This window comes from Lichenostomus cassidix, chromosome 13 (genome assembly GCF_008360975.1).
Source record: "Lichenostomus cassidix isolate B80296 chromosome 13, HeHo_3.0, whole genome shotgun sequence".
Taxonomy (NCBI): domain Eukaryota; kingdom Metazoa; phylum Chordata; class Aves; order Passeriformes; family Meliphagidae; genus Lichenostomus; species Lichenostomus cassidix.
This window is the reverse complement of record NC_139494.1, coordinates 14,555,413-14,578,011: the sequence shown is the minus strand read 5'-3', so window position 1 is coordinate 14,578,011 and position 22,599 is coordinate 14,555,413. Positions and strand designations below refer to the sequence as shown.

At 42.0% G+C, this 22,599-nt stretch overlaps 1 long non-coding RNA gene across 1 annotated transcript in view; it reads right to left on the bottom strand.

The window, feature by feature from the left end:
- Positions 1–22,599, bottom strand: part of LOC146431326 (uncharacterized) — a 99,574-nt gene that overhangs the window by 2,978 nt on the left and 73,997 nt on the right. The window lies entirely within an intron of this gene.

The following is a 22,599-nucleotide window of genomic DNA, read 5'->3' as shown; positions in this document are numbered from 1 at the left end:
ACATGATAAGCTCTGTTCTCACAGAAAATATACTCGTTTCAAAGCAAAATGACATGAATTGTCAAGGACTGTTGGGTTTGTTCTTGTATCCTGTGCTACCCTGAGTGCACTGAGATGAGACATTGCATATGCCTGTGTGAACAGCTCTGTACAGCCATGTAAATGATATGTATTTATCTACAAGGAAATGACAATGCACGCTCTGCTTAGCACTTCTATGAGACCATTCATCCAAGGACTCCCAAGTCCTTTATAAACATTAATTCATTCTGACTATGTGACTGTGAGGAAAGTAAATATTAGTCTTATTGCAGTATTATTGGGAAATGGAGAGACACAGCAGCTAAGAGACTCGCTGAGGGTCAGTAGATGAGTGCTGATCACTGAGCTGTGTGGCCAGTGCTGCCTCCAGGCACAGCACTGAGCATCAGAGCTGCACTCCCTGACCTTTGCTCCAGTGCTGGTTTGAAAATTCTCCCATCAGTATTGGTTTCTGAACAATTTCACAGTGTCTGTTTGGGGCAGGACAGTCCTACCACCTGTTTTACCATGGAGAAACTGAGGTAAGGGAGAAAAAACAAAACCAAAAAACCAAAAAAATCTGAAGTACTGACTGGACATGAACATGCAGTTTGAGAAATCAAGGGACAGCAGTTTTAACCAGAAGATTCCCCCAGTCTGCAGTTCCAAGCTTAAGCTAAAAGATAAGCAGTTATATTGAGTTTTATGGCCTTTTTATTAGAAAGCAAGACTTCAAAACTAAGGCACAAAACCCCACTTGAATTTAACATGCAATCAAAGGAGAATTTTCAATGTCCACTGTATCAGACAGTAGCTGTGAGTAGCTGTGAGTCCTCTCAAAATGGATCTCAGCAGGATTTACGTGTTGCTGGGCTTGAGATAAAATAAGTGTAAACCACAAGTTACATATGAAACGAAGGCAGTAACAAGAAATGCAAAATTAAAATAATATCTTAAGATATAAATCCTTAGAGCTGTGCAGCCTCTGAATTTTTCTATTCAGGGAAATCATCTTAGAGCCTTTCTTGCACACTTAAAGCTCCTGGCACACTGACTTGTTGCAAAGAAACCACTGAAACATCTCAATATCTTTCTTCACTGGCTCCTCCAGACACTGAGTGAGCTGGCCACTCTCTGAATCATTTTATCCTGTCATCTCTCTGCCTTTGATATGCATGAAGTTAAAGGGAAATGGCAGTCTCCTAATTTCTATTTCCACCCAATGTCATGGGAGAAAGGAAAGGAAAAAAAAAATCACTTTTTTAATGCAGCTTTTAAAATAGAAAAGCAAAAAAAAAATTTTTTTACAGCACTTAATAGGCCTCCCTTGCAATTTAAAAACTGGTTTTCAGAAGCTCATATATTCAAATCTCCAAAGTCTATTTGAAGGCACATCTGAAGGTGCACCCTGCAACCTGTGTGTAGCAAACTCTTTTGAATCTTGTCCTTGAAACAAAAATTAGTGCCCCATGGGAGCTCAGCAGTGTAGACAACCACTAACTGCAGAATAACTGAAAGCAGAGCTGAGAGTCCTTGCAGCTGGGAGGGAGAAGGGGATGAGAGAGCGAGGGAAGATGAGAAAAGCCTTCAGGAGCCATTTGGGAGACACTCACTGGGAAGAAGAAAGAAAGACATGCACTAAAAACAACAGAAACACAGGTGGAAATGGCCTACTGGGAAATCAGGCTGTCAACAAACAAAAGCCGAAGGCCAGAAAGCAGTTTCAGTAGCAGCCCCTGCTAACAGGGCTTCAGTGTTCAGTAAATAAATTAGCAGCAGGTTTGACTGTTTGGAAATTAGTAGTGACATGATGAAAGCAGCAAATGACTTGCTTTTATCTGGAGTGGAAGCACTAAACTTCCAAAGGAATCCTTGCCTGTATTAGGAGAAGCAGAGATGCTTATATCAGCTTAGACTTGAACAACAATAATATCAGAAAAGTTTCATTTCATTTACCAGAGGCTCAGAACTTTGTTTGTAGCTAATGAAACCTGTGTCCCTCTTGGCTGCTTCTGACAGCATCTCTCCTTTGAGTAGTTTATCATTTAGGAGGTAAAAATAACATAGGTTAGGTAGGTAGATAGACAGACAGACAGACACCTGAATGTTTTAAAAAAAAGATGTAGAGTTGGAACTTTTAGATCAACTCTTCAATTATTGCAAACTGGGAAAACTCCTTTGGGAGAAACTCCAGTGATTTACTTCTGAGAGAATCTGATTCTGTTTAATTAAATGGGAACTAAATGAGGGGCTGAATAGTAAACACTTCAGCACGTGCTTAAACATTCAGCAAGTGCCAAAGTCCTATTGATTCCACTGAGATATAATTTGCTTAAGCACTCCTCCCCTGCAAGGGCTCTGAGTGAACCCAGCCTCAGTTGCTGCAGCTGAATGTTTATCATGTCAGAGGCATTAAGAAGGAGCTCTTTCCCCCCAAACATTGTTTAGGAAGATACTTGGATAAGGAGCATTTGCTCCAAAGTGAGCAAATATTTACATAATTGTGCTGAGTGTGCTTGATAAGGCGACAGGTCCAGGAGGAAGTTTGCACTCACAGTGCAAAGCAGGCATGTCCTGGGTGTTTCTTGGATCTGGTGGGTTCCTGCAAAACTTGAAACAGGAGCTTTGTCCCTAGCACAGAACAACCTGGTGTGTCCCACTGCCTTTGACAAATGGAAATAAGCACTGCTGTGCGTGTTGTCCACCAGTTTGGGAGCTGGAACTGCTACGTGGTAATGCCAGGAAATGCCCAATTGAAAGAATCTCAGGTTCTCTAAGCAGTTTTGATGTTGAATCTGCCATTCAAGTCAGCATTAGTTTTGCCTCCCCTGAAACACCTGGTTGCTCTGAGGTTCAGCTCTGTGCCTCATCCCAGCTCTCTGGGCACACCTGAGTGCTTCCAGCTCAGGGTCACAATTCCTCATTCCCATGCCAGGGAAGGCAGGATCTCCTTCCACTGTGCCTGGCTCATGCTGTAAGTTCTCACCATGTGAGGCATCAATGACCCCTCAGGCTTCTCAGGATGACCAGCAAGGAGCTGCATCCCTGGGGACAAGGACAGGGTCCAGTGCTGCCCAGTGCCATCATTCCCAGCCCAGTGATGGGGTGAGGTACTCACAGCAGGGCTGTAGGTTACACCAACAGTGTGGGGAGCAGTCAGTGTGCCAGATGGCACCAAGGGACCTGGACAGGCTGGACAAAGGGCTGGCAGAAGCCTCATGAAGTTCAGGAAAACCAAACACAAAGCCTTGCTGTCTGGGGTGAACGCTGTGTGTAGCAATACAGGCTGGAAAGCAATGCAGTCCCTGGGAAGCAGCCAAAAAACTCACCCCATCCTGGGATGTGTCAGTGGGTGAGCAGCCAGCTGGTCTAGAGCTGTGCTCCCCTCTGCTTGGCACTTCTGAGGCCACTTGTCCAGTTTGGGGCTCCCAGTTTCTACATGCTGCGCGTACTGCAGCAAATACCAGCAGCACCACAAGTTTTCTCAAGTGCTGGAGCTGAGAAACTGAAGGGGCTGGACTTGCTCAGCCTGGAGAAGGTAAAAGGAGACTTCATGGATGCCTGCAGCTGCCTGGGACAGAGAAGGTGGAGGGAGATTCTTCTTGGAGGTGCACAGCAATAAGACAGGAGGCAATGGACACAAGTTGGAACAATAAAAGCAATATCAACTACAAGGAAAGGTGGGGTTTTTACCAGGAAAATGGTCAAATACAGGAGTGGGTTGCCAAGAGAGCTTATGTAATCCACAGCATGGAGGTGCTCAAGCCTTGGCTGGACACTGCCCTGACAATTCTGATCCAACAGAACCTGTTTAGTGCCAGGGCTTGGACTTTCCATCCTAAATTATCCCATGATTCTATGGAAACAAAACCTGACAGAAATGGCCAAGATTATGTTGAACCATGTAATAGCTAGTACAGGTCTGCAAAAGGAAGCTCAGACCCAATTATACTGAGAAATTAATTAATTAAGGCAGACATAACATAGTTGGGTTTTTAGTAAATTGTTAGTTTTGCTCTACACGCAAACTCAATAGGAAGGCTGGAGTTGCATAGCCTGCATAATAACACAATAAGGTAGACAAAAATCTATCCAGCAGCTAGGAGCCAATGACTTATCATCAATGGCTTTATGTCAAAAGAGAGAGAAGTATCAATTGGTCTCCCACAGGGATTGATACTGGAGCCAGTATTAATCAATATACTCATTAACAGCCCAGAGAAGAATGTAAATTCAACAACCACTAGATCTGGAGAAGATTCAAAAGAATGGTGGGGATGTGGCAAAGGAGGTAGATGGTGGATAAAAAATAGGATTGTAGTCAAACAATGTGTAGATTTCATCAGATGAATGAGCAGCATTTTCTATTTGTTTATGCAGGAAAGAATTTTACAGAATATCAATGTAAAATATGGTGGGGAAAGTGCCTAAATCCAGCCCTTCTCCAGGGCTCCAGGGTAACCAACTGCTTATTTCTCACACCATTGCAAAAGATGAGGCTAAGCAGGAGTTCTGATCCATTAAAAGTCCTGCAAGACCATGTGTTAAATTACCACTTCACAATTTGCTTGGTGTCAGGTGTGAAATACTGTAGCCAAATGTCACAAGATATTTTGATTAAAAAAGATTAGGAGGGTCTGTAAAATTTTATGAAGAGTGGATTCAATCCTAACCTATGTGCTTCAGGCTGACTTTGATTAAAGAGGTTGGAATATTGAAGCGTGTGGCAGATGAAAACTCCACCAATGATGATAATGAGACACAATTTGACTTCTGGTGGTCTTGTGTGGAAGGTGATACACGTAATGCTTCTCCTCCCTCATCTACTCAAATCCCCCTCATTTTCTGCATCTTCTCACCACTCAGTCCTGGGAGTTTGATGTGTGCATCTCTCTATATATCCATGTATATATAAATTTGCTCAAAGATCATGTTGCTTGGTGAAGGTGTGAGTGATCTGACCCCACAGATAGGTATTAAGCCCAAACGAACTGCCATATTCATCTCAAATATCTCCTGTATCACACAGGTCAGAGCATTTCCCTGCATGGCTATCTCAAATTTTGGTTTTTAGAGAATATAGTAAGAATTTATTCCATATTTCAAGCCCTCATTTGTTAGAGAATGCATGGCCTGCCTTGCCCAAATGTTGATAGTAGGTTTATATACTCTCAGTCTGAATTGGCTGTTGTAGCTGGCTTGCAGCAGAATTTTTTTCCCTCACATAGCTACCCAGTGTTCCCATTTAACTCCATAATGCATGATAACTATCATTTTTATAAAATATGCTTATAAACCAGGAACTTCTATTACTCTCATTTAAACCCATGAGAACTCCCATGGACGTTAGTGCAAGCAGGACCTGATATTTATTCATCGAAAGCTGGAACCGTGTGATAGAAAATAAGAAATCTTTTAAGCCACAGTTCTTAAGGGTATGTTGTGTGGTGTTTACTGTTCAACACATCAGAGCCTCATGGCCATATTAGTTGTATGAATGGGATAAGATTACTTGGGCAATTTTCCTCTACATTAGAAACAAATCACAGCTAAACCTCTGCTGGCTCCATACATTTTAAATTCCCATTTTCTCTCACTAGAACAGAAAAATAAATACATAGATAGCTGACCAAACTTAGGAAGTGTTCAAAGCAATCAAGTGCAAATTCCCTCCTGTTAAAATGTGAACGAAACAGAAAACCTTTGACTGAGAGGTAACTTCAGAGATAAGTAGTTAGATAGATGCTATAGACAACAAGACACAAACAAATTAAATCTATTCCACTGAAACAGTGATATAATTTCCCTCCAGAGACTAAGACTGACAAAATAAACAAAGAAATAACATGTTTCTTAACTTGTGAAATGTGACACTCAATGGCAGATAGCAAAACAAACCTAAACAGTGCTACAAGTTCTTAGCACAAACATGCTGTTCAGAGGCAATGCAGCTCTATTTTTCTTTGGCTTGGACCTCCTAATACTCATAGTTTTTCACATTTCTCTCCTCTGAGGTTTCTCATCCTCTTTCCAGCATGGTTTTCCTGTTTAAGAAAAACACTATATGCTTATTTTGAGGGACAGACTGATGGTGGAAATTAGCACATCTGGGGGAGGCAGAGCTGCTGGTCTGGAGCTGTGATGACACCTCTGAAGGCTCTTTGCCCAACAAAGCTCACAGGGAAACGCCTCACTTTGCCTTTGATGGTAGGCAAGACCTTGCTAAAAGTTGAGCACAGGCTGCAGAGCTTTGAAGGCACATTTGAAGGACATTATTGTTTGATTTCAAGCGTTATAGATCTGGGGCCAAAGAAGGGACCATTGGTCCACCAGCAGCTTGGTCTTCGGGAAATTCTGCCAACTGAATTTCCAGGCTTTTAACAATGAGAGAAACCTTTTTAAAGTTTCAGGGAAGTTGTGAGACTCCAGAGTCAGGAATTGTGCCACTTCACAAGCCCAAAAGAAGCATCCTCAAAAAGAGAGAGTCAGAGAAACCTCAGGCACTGCAGAGATGGCCACACTATAAAAGCAAACTCTAAAGATAGAAGCAGAGGCATGAACTTGCCAAAGTGCAGTGCAGTGATAATTTTCATGTTACTCATAGCAATCATTTTTCCACGAACGATCTGTATATGTCACAAATATCTCATTTATTCCCCATCCTTCATATGCACATAATAATCCTTTCACTTTATTTTACTTGATAGTTTGCCTTTAAAATGTCAGGTCTTTTCCCCTCTAAGTTGCAAATTGCTTTTGTACCTCAAAGTTTGTGACTGAAAATAGCTCAGAGCCACACGATGGAAAATGGATCTTTTCACCCCAGCAAATGGTCAGAAACCAGTCCAGGTCTCCAACTTCCATCTGTTAATTACTAAAGATGGGATTCATCTCCAGAAGTCCAACTTTAAACATCTGACTTAAACAGCTTCCTTCCTCTTTGCAAGAGCAGTTCCGGTGGGCAACTCACCTGGCAAATGTTCCCTGACACCTTTATTTCAGCTGAAATGCCTTGCCAAGGTTTCCCAGGAGGATCTTGTCACACAAGAACAACCCCTGACTCACAGCACTGGACCATGTCTCCTCTCACTGCTACCTGAAGAGGCATCTGGCCCTCAATGCCCAAAAATACAAAGTTACCCATTACTCTGAAGAAGGTATTTTGGACATGAAAAGAAACATGGAATTTGAAGCAATGTAGAAACCACCAGGCTGGCTGAAGGGAGGTGAGAGTGAAGGCAGCTGGTTTGCTGCATTTTGGGGGTGAGTGGTGGTCCAAGATATGTTCAAAGGGCCAAAGTTGGGCTTTGGAGTGGTGTGAAAGATATTGCATGTTTTTGGTCAAAATTTTTATGATAAAGCTGGCCTCTGGGAAATGATGAGGTTTGAAAGTGGTGCAGCTTTCTCCAAGTTTTTGGGGCCATGGCAGTGCCTGCCAGGTGAGCTATCAAAGAACACTCTTTTTCACACTCCTCAAGAGAGCAGCTCCTGCCCACAACAGTGGCAAAACACACAACATGAGGCACAACAGCCACTCAGGAAATCACATTCCAGACTGCTTTTTCAAGGGTGCCTAGTCCAGGTGGCTTCCATGAACTTTGGTGGAGCACTGTGAGTTGGCAGCATCCTGGGATCCCTGGGCTGCAGGGCTGTTCTTTGTGCCACCAAAGAGCACCACAGCACATTTAAAGCAGACTCTGAGTGTGTTCTGCAGCCTATTTCCATGTTAAGTAGTAATTCTGAACAACATAACGCCACATTTCTCTCCAGCCCTCATCTGATAACAATAACAAGCTCTGTATCTTAGAGACTTGCACATTTATGTTGGCACTATTGGAAATACTTACACGAGCTCGAATCTCTTCTGTGTTCTCAAAGACCAACAAACACCATTCATTTCCTACAGATTAGCTTCAACCTAACAAGCGTTTCGTTGAGCCCCAAAGAATATTTCATTTATTTAGATAATGCTGATTGCTCACTTATGAGCGGCAACTCATTCAGTAAGAAACAGACTGCTGAAGCTCAGTATTTTTTAAAAGAGTGAGGGGAAAAAAACATCTCAAACAGCAACTTGAGGATTGTATTTAATGCTCAAAAGACAGCACGTCATTATGATAAGAGGATCTATTGCTGTGAATAATGGAGAAGGTTTAGTCACACAATGGTACAGATACACTTGGAATAAATATTTAAAGGCATGTTTTGCAAAGCTGGAGCATGTTCTAACTCCCCCATCCAAGGACTCAGTGCCATCACAGCACAGGGTGTGTATTCCATCAGTATGCCAGGAGCAGCCATGCGGAAGGGTTTTTGCAGAATATATGAGATTTATGCAGAATTATTCCCTGCTGGAAGCAGGCAAGGGGCTGTTCTGTGTGGCCACAATCTCACCACTTCCCAAAAGGGCATGTCCTCCCCTCCCCACCTCTCCAGCCTGCCCACACACTCACCTTTGGGGTCAGGGATGCAGAGCTCACGCCGGGAGCATGGAGTGAAGCCAGGCTGTGGTGTGCCAGGGCAGGCAAGCTTCCCTCTGGGGAGAAATGCTCAGCCAAGTTGGAGGGGAGCATTCGGTGAGAGGAGAAAAAGGCATTTTCTGCACTTTCTCTGCTCCAGCAGCTCCTGTGCCAGATGTACTGGTCATGGGCCAGTCAGCTGCGTGGAGCTGATGGGACTGAGCAGCCAGAGAGGAGCTGCTGGGAGAGTGGAACTGCCAGCACTGCCAAGCTGAGGAGTGTTATGAGCTCCAAAAGCCCCTTAGTCCCCAGTAAATCTGTCTGGCATTACCCCTTCTTTCTGCATCTCGAGTTTCCTCTTGCTGGAGGTTTGGGTACTCAGCTACAGTGATAGCATGATGGGCTCCTAGAAAATACTCATATTTTCCATGGAGGCCTTATTGCAATGGCACCTAACGATCCATAAGATTTAGTGAACACACAAACTCGTTGTGTATGAAAAAATGGAACTGAGAATTGGACTCAAATGAAACCTCAAAGGGAAATTTATTTATGAGTGATGAAAGCATGGGTGCAAAGAAGACCTGGACCAGCAGACAACTGGGAACAGAGAGTGATCACAAAGGAAAAGAAAGAGAGAATTAAAAACAGAATTGAGAAAAACAGAACTTAAAAAAACCACAGTGAGAGATTCTATCCTATTTTCTGCAAGGTCTACTCTTTTAAAGGGTGGCATTACTATTGCTAGCACAAGGAATAGGTTTCCTCTGAGATAGAAAAACATTTGGATTTTTTTCCCCCCCTTTTTATTAATCATGGGTGGTGTGGGGAGGGGGAAACCCCCTGAGAATTCAATGACAGGAAAAAAAAAATGGTTTGTGAAGTCAGACTCGGTTTGCGTACCTAAAAAGCAATATGATTGATTTGCAAAAACCTCTAGCTTCACAAAGTTCTTCCATCTCTAATGAGAACTAACAGCATTTTTGTCCAGCTTCCCTGCAAAATATTGTTCTAGTGCTGAATCCATCAACAAAAATGGCTAAGCATTAGCTTTCTTAATGGCCTCTGGTTTCACTTGCCAGCAGCTGCAGATGGAGCAGGGCTGGGGCTGCATTGTGCTGCTCTGCTGCAGATCTCAGCTGCAATTTGCTGGATTAGAAATCAGCCCGGATAGTGGCTTTTTAGTACATTCTGAACACAACTCACTCTAAAATTGCAGAGTGTTTCCAGCTCTGGGAAGGCACAAGTGCCTAATGCTGGCCCAAGTTAATTCATGTAAATTGTTGCACAAGTGAATTTTGTGGTGAAGTAGAGTAAACAAAGGAAGGAAAAAGTAAAGGAGGAGGCTGTGGTAAGTGGCTTCATAATGACAGCAGAAGTTGTGAATTTTTTTTTTTCCTGTGTTATCTCTCTCTTTCCTTTGAGTGTGTGATTACAAAAGCCGCTCACCTCTACCTGCCTGCAAGAAAATACAACTTCTCCCTCTCTCCCTGGCTGCCAGAACACTTCCACAGCACACATGAGGTATCTCAGCACAAGAGTCCCAGAGAGGAACCTAAACTTCAATGTCTAAATGGTATTATGATCTGTGTTGCACCTCCTTGGCCATCAGCCTCCCTGTCTGCACACCCTGTCACCCATCTCTTTGAAGGAAGTGTGATACAAACTTTGAGGGGAATTGCTTATTTCCTAACTTTTAACCCCAGAAGGAGCAGCTAGAAGTAGTCTGGTAACAGAACCCTGGTTTTGTAAGGTTTTTCTGCTCTACTTTGAAAACTCCTGAGATTAAGTCTCTTTAGATCAAGCTTGAAGAAGGAGCAAAAGCCTGGGGACTGATGTGAATTTAGGTGAACTCCTGGGACCTTGTGAAATCTGCGTGTTCAGCCACAGCCCCAATAATTTTCCATTTAACTGTGGGCTAAATACACTTGACTTCCCCTCGCCATGCACTGGGACTCAAATTTTTTTCCAAAACCACATAATGTTCTTCCAGGGGCTGCTGGGCAGCTGAGACTGGCAGAATGAATTTAATCTGAGAGCAAGAAACAGTAATTCTAACATCTGCTAGTAAACATACAGATTAATAAATATCCCTCATGAGCTAATATCTAAAAATCCTTCTTTCACCTTTATCAGGATTTCACAACAAGAAATCATAATAGTAACCACCATAGAATTTGTTATCTGCTTATTATGAGAGCAAAGTGTTTTCGGAAAGAAACTCTTTTCATGCACTCAACATCTGGATTATGACACAAAATAGAAGAGAGAGAAATATGTTTGAAATGTCAATTATAGATGGCTCATTGTAGTGCCACTCCTTTTAGAGGCACTCATGTTTCACAGTCTGCATTTGTCTGCTCAGATATTTTTGCACTCCTTGAAGAACCTCACAATGTAGTCACAAAAAGCCACTTTTCAGCAGTGAAGGACCCTAGAAAGCAACAGGCTTGTAAGAAATGAAAGTGGAATTATGCTACAGACACGTGGCACAGCAATTGGCACTGTGTCTGTGTTACACAAATAAAAGACAATGGACAGTACGAGATAATAATTCCCAACAATTATAGGATTGAGCTTCATGCCAACATTGCATTCATGGGGAACCTAAACTGAACAACACTTAGAAAGTTTTGTTATGCCAGAGAGGATTTAGGAATTTGCATTCTGTTTGGCATGGATAGCACAGGGATGTGATGGAAAGGATTCAGCATCACTCAGGGGGATGAGCACTGTGCCTTCTGCAAATGGATGCTGCTCAGGTGAATGTCATACCTGTGACACCAAGAGCACCACTGTGCCTTTGGCAAGAACTTCTGAACTCCTCTAACACCAAACAATTAATCAAGGAGAAGAATACCTACATATTTCCACATTTCTGCTACTAAAACATGCAGATATTTTTGTAGCTTGTCATGCTAAGTCAAAAGTGAAGCATGTTTTCAGTGCTCAGCAGAACAACATCATTGACAAAAAGCAGTGTGGAAGTTTGAAAATGCGTATAAGTGTTGACAATTGTCATAAGAAAGCAAAAATCCAATAAACAATTTATCAGTAATCAAAGACAGCATTATTATTGTATCACTGGCATCTCCTGCACTAAACTTGTTTCCCTAGCAGTTATGATGTGCCAGACTTAATATACTAATATTACTTTCATTATTGGATGCCTACTAGGGTAGGAAACCTTGAAGGCTTGACAACATAGTATGGGGCACTCCTCAACAATAAAATATTGCATTTTGGTATTTTATGTATCATATAAAATGTGTAGATCATTTGAATGTCACGTCTGTTGACTTTTATTTTTTCAAGTTAAGTCCCTGAAGAATTTTTAAGAGTTTGCAATGAATGTAGTTTTGTACCTGTTGTCTGAGTAAATCCACATTGATAAAAATAGCATCTGTTCTGGAGAAAGAACTCTACATGCCCACAAAGTTTCAGAACAGATAGGAACAGGAGGTAAAACTTGTTCATTCGTTATTTGAAGTATTCCTTCTCAGCCCCCAATTGTTAAATATCGAACTGAAGGAGTTCCTGAAACATTGATAAGAAGATGAAAATCATTCCCTAATTTACACTGAATTGTGCTAAAATCCACGTTGATAGACAGTTTGCTGTAGACCCTCATAGTTGCTGAAATGTATGCCTAGTGGTTGGTACCTATCAAAAGGAAAATTAGAATAAATGAATATTTAAATATTTAAATTTCCTATGATATGTTTGAAGTGCATTTTCAAAGCATTACCATCAGATTTGAGAAACCAGGGCTCAACTGGTTACAAACTCCATGCTGGAGAGTTTCTCCAGCCTCCCTGCTCCCCACTTTCTGCTTGTTAGCAGCCAGAGCAGCTTTTCTGGGCCATGGTGTGACTGTAACCAAACCCAGCCTGCCCTGGGTTCTCCCTGCACTCTGAGCATCCCCTTTGGCTGACCTTTGGCAGCCACAGTGCAGAGGAGACAAAGGGAAGCAGTCCTGAGCTGTAGAGAAGAAAGGGGACGTTGAATAAGCTGCTTTGCTTTCTCCAGAGGGCTGGATGTCAGAGACCTGCAGGAGTCAATTCTTTCTTTAATAAAGATATATTTTTTGGTAGAGTTAACTGAATTTATCGACAGATGTGTGTGCCTCATGTTTTTTATCTGTATTTTCCATATCCACTCATACATGTGAGTTGGGAAATCAGTCTAATGGGAAGTGTACATTGAATTAAAAGGCCCTGTATAACCACATGTGTGAGACTCAGTGAGCGAGAGAAACACAACTAAACAAGGTGTGCTCGTGGTCTGGCAACCTGAGCGTGGCAGAATCTAAACATCCACCTGAGTTTAACAGTTTTTAATATCATGATAAATTAGATTAGCTGCCACAAAGTCCCTTTAGGCTCTGTTTAAAAAAAAAAAAAAAAGAAAAGAAAAAAGAGAACAGAAAGAGTAATCATCAGCAAAGGGGAGAAATCAAATTTTACACTGAATACTTTTCACTGCTTATCTTACAAAATTATTAATATTTGCCTTCTTAGTTACTTGTATTCTTCAGGGTGATGTGTGCAGATTGTGAGAATGCAAAACATTCTCCAAAAACTGACGAGTAAGCAAAAAAAGAGCTGCTCTTTAAACCCTTCACAGTTTATAGCCACATTTACATAACATTAAATAAGTCAACAAAGGCATCATTAGCTCCCATTAAAATATGAGCGAAGAAATTTAAACGAACAAGAGAAGCTAATTGGTAAGTAATGTTGTGTATCAAAAATTATGACTATAAGATTCCAAAGTTAATGAGAAGCCCTACAATTGTGTTTACTAAATGTTCAAAAATTAAATTAAAGGTGAACATGAAGAGCCAGAAAAGTTTTCCTGCTGTTGTTTGGGCCAAATGAGAGCTGTGGAGGTTGATGCTGCTCCTTCACAGTCTGAGAGATTCTGGAGTCACCAGCTCATCTTTTGATCCATTTCCATCAGGCAGATGAGGCATTTTGTTGCCCAAAAACCACAACTTTCCAACAAAACCCCAGAACTTTCTCTATCTGCCCCTGCAAGTATAGAAAGCTGATTAAACCACCATCCATCTTGTCTCACCTGCCCCTTGAGCTTGCCCAGGTGCTTCAGGAGGAGCTGGCAAAGGTGACCATCCACTGTGCAGTCAAGAAGGAACCAGTTTGTGCTGCCAGAGCTGGCTGACCCTCCCTGAGCCAGCTCTGCCAGCAGCTCACCCAGCACTGGGCCAGCAGGAGCCAAGGCCCTTCCTGCTGCTCTTGGCCAATTCCATGGAGCAGCCAGGACTCTTCCAGCCTTTTCTGAGCTGCAGACCACCAGCAGCTCACACTTGCTGGCCACAGTTGCCTTCCACCAGTGTTTAGTCCATGAAGTTCCATCCTTTACTGGCTACAAGACTGAAAACCACACCTGAGTTTGCTTTTATCTCTATCCCTGCTAAAATCCTCTTTGATTGCTGCATTTCAGCTGTGGTCTGCTCCCTTCCAAAAGACAGAAACCACTGAGTGGAGATATAATCCTGCAGTGCCATTAATGAGCATAATTACAGTGCCACATTACACTGTCCCTCTTGCTAATTGGTCATTCATTTGCCATTGCCCATGAAATCACAGGTGTCATTGCCTCCTGATGCTTATCTGACTTTGCCACGTAGCACCAATTCCCTCCTGCTTCATTTCTCAGCCCAGTGGGATCAGTGTGTGCTTAAAAGGGGAGGACAGGACTATCTCATGTTCTATCTCCTACGCCCAGATGTGTGGAAATGGGTTTCAGTAACACCACGCAATTAGATTGGTATCATGTTCCCAAGCACACAGAGCTGATACAAATGCACCCATTGATCCTCTCCTGAGGGGAAGTTTTGGAGATGCTGGCTGAAAGAGTCCAGAAATAATGGGGGGTTTAAAATCTAATAGTAATTACAATGGTAATTGTATTGTTTTAATTGTATTGAATGTGCTTGCATATTTGGTAGTGAGGGAAGTTTTGAGGGAAATAAGAACCTCACCATGTGGGAATGCAACTGATTTTTCAAATATATCAGTGCAACCTTATAAAACCTGTGAGACAAAACTGACATTCACCCACTCTGGACAGCAGCTTGCTACAAACTGGCTTTAACCAAATGCTATGATTTCTGTGAACACATGAACAAGTGAAACCCCTGAACTGATGTGACAGAATTTTTGGTTCACTGAAAGACAGAAAAGTCTTGCAGGAATCTCATGTTCGTTCATAGATTTACAGTGACAGAGTTTCCTCTGCCATCTTGAAATCTCTCTTGATTTATTGCCCTTTCCACTAGTTTACATTCATCCAATCAAGGAACAAAAACAAAACAGGGGCATCGGTAAAAAAGCAGGTACTGAGCATTATGCATGCATCAAGGATGTGTACAAGAAAAATTGTTCACAAGCACTATGTCATCCTGAATCAGGGAAGTGCTTCAGTAAGAGATTAACTCAAAGCATGTGCTCGTTTACCACAGTGGGGACTCGAGTACACACTCAAATTCAGCACTTTTTTATGTGTTCCTCAGAGCAGGGATAATTTCCTGATCTAGGAAATACATGCTGATTTTTCCCCCTTAGGATAACTGAAAAACATTCACAAAAATTCCAGTTTTTTTCAGATACGGGAAAAAGAGCAAACTGAAACTCAGTTAACTTTTCTCTCTCTAGCTCACCAAAAAACCTGCCCCATTCCAAGGCCAAAAAAACCTTTTCCTTTTCCTTCATGCTCTATTATGAGCAGCCTAATGTAATTTTCAACTCAGCTCTGCAGAGCAGGGTAAGAAGGGAGCTGGACCAGAGTCCTCCAGATATCCCTTCCAAAATCAGTGATTCCCTGATTTTGCTCTGTGTTGGAGACTCTACACATGTTGATGCCTTCAGTCAAAACTAAACTCATTTCAGAAAAGCATGGTAAGGACTAAGATGATAAATATATTAACACATAAATAAATACAACTTTGTTTGGATGAGAACTGGATATGGGACAGCATAACAAAGAGGATGGAAAGTAACTTTTACATTGCCCAGCTGCTCTTACAATAATATACAGAAACTCTGTGAAACATTTCATGGTTTATTAAATGAAATTTTGTTTGCAACTGGTGAGCTAGGAAAATAAACGTCCATGTTTGTTTTCATTTTACTTTTCCTTGGTTTGTCCAGATCTTCACAGTCTTGTGTGCCAGCATTGTCCTCTGGGGCTCATTAAAAAGTCCAGTGTTTGCTACTCTGATTGTCCAGGGAAATCAGCAACAGATTGCCATTAACCCCATGAGGCCAAGAGCTAGAAATTCTTGGTGTGTTCCCAGTTGCGGGCAGTAAGATCCATTGGAGCCATTGGAGCCAAAGGGTTAATTTTATCTCTCCTATAGCTGCTGTCAGAGCTCCAGTAAAACAGTGTGTGACCACTACGGGGGACTGACCACTTAATACAGCAGTACCTGCCAAAATTGGCTTAAGACTGAGCGAGATCAAGGGGCAGAAAAATACTGTTTTATCTAAAGCACGTTGTATTACTGGTGTTTACTTTCAATTCTCTCCTGGGTTAAATGCTTTTTTTTAGTAAAATGGCCTTGCTTCTGATAGACTCAGCTCCACAGGAGAAAGTGAGTTGTCTGAAGATGATGCCTTTCTATTTGTTCACATTAAGTTATGAATTGTTGCAGATGGCATTAGCAGTTAGAGCGTGTCAAGGATATTTTTTGACCCAAAGATGTGCTCCCACTTCATTATTGCTGCTGTTGTTTCAAGTTTACAAAAAATGGAAACAAAAAAAATTGGTTCTCTACCCAAAGCACACAGAAATATGGTGTCAGTGACTGCCGCAGTCCTGGCTCTGAGCTGATGGGACTGAGCCATGGGGTTACATGTTTCTCCCAGGGAGTTGTCATTCCTGCGTCCAGCGCTGACTACCGAGGTGTTGGCAGCAGAGGAAGTCCCACAGCAGTGAAGAGCTGTGGATATTTGTGAGCAGAGCTCAGGACATTTGTGTTTTCCCCAGCCTGAATGGACAGGGGCAGTGCTGGGAGCTGTGCCCAGAGCTGGCTGGATCTCCCAAGCTCATCATCCCTCGGGGCAGTGGCCCAACAGCACTGCCTGCTTTCCTCAGCCCCTGTCCCTGTCGTGGTGCTCACAGCTGGCACAGCTGGCTCAGATCAGCTCTCCCTCAGGCCCTGGGCTGTGCAGGAGCAGAGCAGGCTGTGGGAAGAGGTGCTGTGGGTGACAATGTGATGGGATGTTGCCATCAGCATCCAGCTCTGCTCTGTGCAGTGCCACACAAAATCCCTGCTGATGGCACTGAGCCCCCAGGAGCCAGTGGCTGATTTCATATATCAAATTTCTCTGGAGTTTTTTAAAATCCTTATTTTGGGACAGTCACTGCCATGGACTTTCCTCGTGGACTCTTGAGTTCCCACTGACACAAGGCCTGGGCAAACAACCCTCTGAGCAAACACAGCACAGATCAGGGGCAGAGCTGGGCTGGGCTGGCTCTGTCTGTGCCAACTCAGTGGGCAGCTCTGCTTTTTTTGTCCCTCTGCCCTTTCCTTTCCCAACATCTTTGCCATTAACACTTGCCAACCTCTCAGGTTCTGTGAAATCACAGTCCTTTCCAGGCTTGGTAGTGCTTTGAGACCTGTACCTGGGAAGTGCTGCTGAAATGTAAAGAATCCCTATGGATGACCTTATCACTGGGAAAGGAATCTTAAATCCGATCTATTTGTGTGACTCCCGGAGAGCCACTGCTGCATTATTCATGACAGTCTCCTCTTCTTCAGAAGGCTAATATTACTTCCCTCCCCCCCTCCGCCCCCATACAGCATTCATAATATGAATTTTATATTCTGAACTAAACCACACAGTCCTTTGTAGTGGTCAGTAATAGGATTCCTACCCATACTTAGCAGAGTCCACATCAGAGAGAGCACAATCAGCCACCCCAGGAGAAGAGTTCCCAAGATCTCCTCTTACAAGGCATTGTAAAAGTTATAAATAGATTACTCTCCCTCCCTTTGTACCTTCTGGCCCTTTTCCTACACCAAGGGAACATATTTGTCACTAGGACACACAATACACACTTAGATGTTTGACATCCCTGCCCTCATCAGATGGACCATGCAGAATTTTTCTACGAGATAGAAAATGTGAGATGTTTGGGATGCAGTTACAAGTTTGAGAGCGGTTAAAAGAATGTTAAGAAGAATTAGCCATGGCAGCTTACTTGGTAGTTTGTTATGGCTCCCATTTTCTAATACATCATATTCTTTTATTCCCCTAATTACTTTTTTTGTGTGAAAGACAATTCCCAGGGAACGAGCACTTCATTTCTTTGAACCACTGCCAACAATATGCACCACAATTGCTGAAAGCAAAAGAGAGGATCTGGCATATCTATTAGAGCTTTGCAAAGACATACTTTTTTTCCCCCTCTTTTTAACCTTGGCTTTCCCTTAATACCAGCATTGAATAAATGAATTACATTTCCTATTTTCCTCCCTTTCCTCACAACTTCTATTTCTGTTTTCAGATTGCTGTTTCTCCTTTTTTTTTTTCTAAAAGTCAAGTCTTGATGGGTAATTATTACATCTCATGCATCTTCTGTCCCAGTCTGCTGTTGAAAAATATCAAGAAGAAAGAAGAAAGAAAGAAGAAAACAAGTCTAAATTAACAGCCTACTTTGTAGAAAGTGATTTTAAAGGCATTAGTACAGCACTCCTTCCACCTCACCCCCCATCTGCAGTGTCCTTCTATGCATCCTTTTAGCACAAGTTGAATTAGCTCACCTTGAGATGAATGAAAGCCTTTATTCAAAGGGAAACAACACCAAAATCTTCACTGAGCTCTAACATTTCTCTTCCAACTTCGTACCTGTAGCAGCAATCCAAGCCAGCATGCCCACTTTCAAAACACAGGAATTTTGGACATTTATCTCTGGCTTCTCATTAACAAGACAGACACTTCCATCCATCAGCGAGAATGGATAATGAGTGCTAATGAAGTACTTTAAAAAGAAACAGCTTCCAGAAGGGAGGCTGAACCTCTTGGTTTGGGTTTTTTGCCCATTTTTACCTACTTGGGACTTAGATGTCCCCAGGTGTTCTTGGTAGGAAATGGACAGCATCTGCAGACATCAGGGATTCCCCAATTCCCTGTGAAAATATCTGGGATTGTGGATATTGAAGTGTTACATGACCTTGATCCAATCTGTTATGTGCTGTCTTTTCCTTGAGCACAACCAGAAAAGGTGATCCTAATCCTTTCCTAGAATCAGAGAGTTTCCAGGAGTTATTTTAATGAAAATAAGGGAAGTGAGCTGCCTGTTGATCACATATGACTAACTAATCATTTAGCTAATACTCATTTTTCCAGGCAGACAAGCTGCAGTCCCACAAGAATTTTGCTTGTGGAAGTCCCACTGGGCGGAAAGGAATCGAGTGAAAAACATTCAAATAAAGGGCTGTGCTCCTTCAGGAGGAAACTATTCCAGCTGAAATCTTACCCAGGAACTTGAGGGGGTAGCCGTGTGGGAACTCTCATCACAATCTCAAACCAGAAGCTACTGGGGAAAATGGGAGCTACTGTTTGCTGAGAATGAGGGAGATCTTTGTGCCCTCAGTCACGTACTGAAAAAACTCCCGAGCTGTTAGTTGATCTCACAGCATCCTGATGCTCAAGGAGATGGGGGAAGGGGAGGGAGCTGACGAGCTTTTTGTAGTTCTGTATTGGTTGAACACTGTGGTAAGCGAAAAAGTCATCATATATCTATTTCTGGCTAGTTCAGAGATCTAATTTATGGATTTTGAATAAACAACCTGGAGACAGACTTGTTCCTGTATTTACCTCAGGCCTAACTTTGCCATCTACTTTGGTCTCTGCCTGCCTGAAGTAGATCAGTATGAATATGTATCCACAAACTGTATTTCCCCTGCAACTGAATACACTTGGATAGATATCAATAGTTGTGTTTTACAACATTCAACACAGAAAGTCTCAAGATTTCTCCATTTCCTTCTTTTCCTCTTTCTTACAGCCTTAACAAGAGCCAAGTACTGAAAGTTTGGCACTCAACTTGCAATGCAAATTAACTAACACGCTAATTACTTGATTTGTGCACACAAACACTATTTGTACAGTCACATTCTATTGTTTGAGCACCAAATGATGAGCACACCGATTCAGGAGCTGGATGGAGACTCCCTGGAAAATGAAGTCCTTAAATTCAATTGCTGTTGGCACAAACAGCAAAACAAAGCAACACAAACAACAATCTCTATGACTGCGGTGAGTATAAAGCGATACAAATCACTGTTCCCAGTCATGTTTTAGCAGAAATTCAACAGAATTCCCTGCTCTCTCTTCCTTGATGCTGGGAACCGGATCCAACATAAGCCTCAAAATAGCCCATCATTCTTTGCAGATTTGTGCATTTGCTATTTTTGGATCTTGGGGTTATTTTGAAAAAGACAGAACTGCTGGCGCCAATGCAGCCACTCTTTCAACAAATGTTTTCCTCACCACCACAACATATATGCCCTGCATCTCTCTCACAGCAAACCTAAGTCCCAGGGAGGTGTGTCAAAACACTGGAGAAATCCCAGATTCCGCAGCAAGGTCCCTGCCAATCCCATCCAGGGTGACACTGAGCAGCCCAGTGGCTGCAACAAATTCTGCCAGCTGGACCAAAGCCCTGCTTGGTCTCCTGCCAGCTGAGGCATGGCAGGAACTGGTTGCTCCCCCTTGGACACTTTTAATTTGAGGTTCAGAGGCAGCAATGTCCCTGTTGGGTGGGGAATGATGTCCTCAGAAGCCATCCCTGCTCCCAGGTGAGATCTCAGCAGCTCTTCATTGGGCTCAGTCTGCTCCTCTTGGGCTGGGTGAGCAGTGCAAAAAGCCCTGGAATCACATCCACAGACAGAGACAGGCATTTATTTTTTAATTACTGAGAGAAGAGGTCTAATAGGAACCCAGCTGGGTGCTGTACAGAACAGCACCTTGGAAATATTGGGGGCTCACAAAAATTAAAAGCAGGAGGGTAAAAAAGGATAAGAATTTTCTCAGCAAAGAGCAAAATATGTCACCTTAGTCTGCTTGAGTTAGTGCTTTATTTCTGGATTGAGTTGTATGTCTTTAATTCAAATAGTGAAACATTTTACTCATCTTTTTTTATATGGATAAATTAAATTATTTTTGGCAAAAGATGTAAAATATGTTGGATGGCTTTGCACTGTTCTAACATATGTTACTGCAATAATTCAGGCATTATAAAAAATGTTGTTAATACTATGGTATTGTCCTACTTACTACCAATTTAGTAAATTGTTCCAGAAATAGATTTTTTTTCAGGAAAATCTTTAAATATGATGCCAAAAATGTGCATCTTTCATGGGATACAGTCTTCAAGGAAATATATACCCACCTGAAATTGCCCAAGGACATTCTGAGTCCATTGTTTGCCCATGTAAAATGTTTCCTTTTTATTAGCATGGGTTTTTCCTTATCCCTCTTCATAAAAGAGAGAGAGAGAGAAAAAGGGGAAAAAAAAAGATACAGAGCTCATTTCAAAATCCATGAAAGTTGGATACTCCCAAAATTCCAACAAGATTACAGAGAAATCTCATCTGGTAAATATTACGTTCTGTTTTTGTCTTTGCTTAAGCTTTTACACAACTTGACAGCTTGTGGTATTGTGCCACATTTCAAAGTTAACGTTTACAAACATCTGGCTTGGGTTCAACATTCCTCCCCATATGGACCACAATGTCTCCAGCCTATGCTGTTTGCCTGTGCAGAGTGAGGTAGAAAATCAGAATTTTCCTAGAAAATTATGGAAACTCCAACAAGCAAGCCCACTTTCATGATTCATTGACAACAGCCTTGATTTTAGTGCATCTTCATTTAAAAAACCAGCTTTTGCAGCCTTTTGAGGACATTAAAATTGAGTGGGAAATTTTTTCTCATCCATGAAGATAGTCACTGTTGTAGAAAAAAAGTTGTATCTTGAATTGAGATGAAAGTCCGATATGACAATTGCTGTGAGTGGGAGACACAGCACAGGCCAAGTGAAACATTTTCTCTCAAATGCTTTTAAAATGCTTAATTTAATTATGACTATTTTTGTAGGCATGGAGTGACTTTTTTTTCCAAAAAGTTAGAAAAAAGAAATTTAATTTGGAAAATATCAAAAGGAAGCATTTGTATAAATCTGGAACATTTTTAAAACTATCTAGTGATGAAAACTTTGCTAGGCTAACCCTCTTTCCAGCAAGAAAACAGCAGTTTCAGTAAATCCACATTCCTGACAATGCAGCTGTAACAATTTCACCAATGGTTTTTGAATCTGGGTGTAATATGAAAGCACATGAATGGAAATATATTTATTTCCCATAAACTTGGTGTCTCTCAAGCTTTGGATCAATAGATGAATTTTTCCTACTGCATCACGGAAATGCTGGAATTCAATACAAACCCAAGGCCATTTGTGTGGCTCCAGAATTTGAGTGTCCCACTATCTTTGCCATGATCTGGGGAGTGTAAAAGTTGTTTTCTCTTTTTTTGTCAAGGATAACTGAGGCACACAAATATGTATTTTTCTTTGGGTCACACAGGAAGCTTCTTATGGAGCAGAAAATATCAGCTGGATTTCTAGATACCATTTCAAATTTGAAAATTTGTGGAAGGGCTGCAGACCTTCAAAAAATCTCTAGGTGAGCTGATGGGTAACCAGGAGCTTGGCAAAACAAGTTAGTCTCCACTGAATTATGATACATCCTTTTCTAACTGGATTTTTCAGTGCAGTCTCATTCTCCAAGGGACGGTGCCACATTACCAGCTGTGGAGTGAAGATCTCCAAACATTTGACCTCCATCCTGACTTACGAGACAGCAATAGGTGTTGGATGAAAGGCAAACATGTGGAGGAGATTGTTAAGTGGCCAGTAAACAAGATTTGGGTTTCAGATCCTCTGGCTTGGGAAATCTCTAGACTGCAGACTGCTGGAAAAGATCACTGTATGCACACTCTGTTTCTTCAATTACACATTTCTTTAAAGGATGGAGCTGGGATTAACAGAGAACTGAGACCTGAAAGTTCCAGGTTTTATTCTCGTGCCTTTT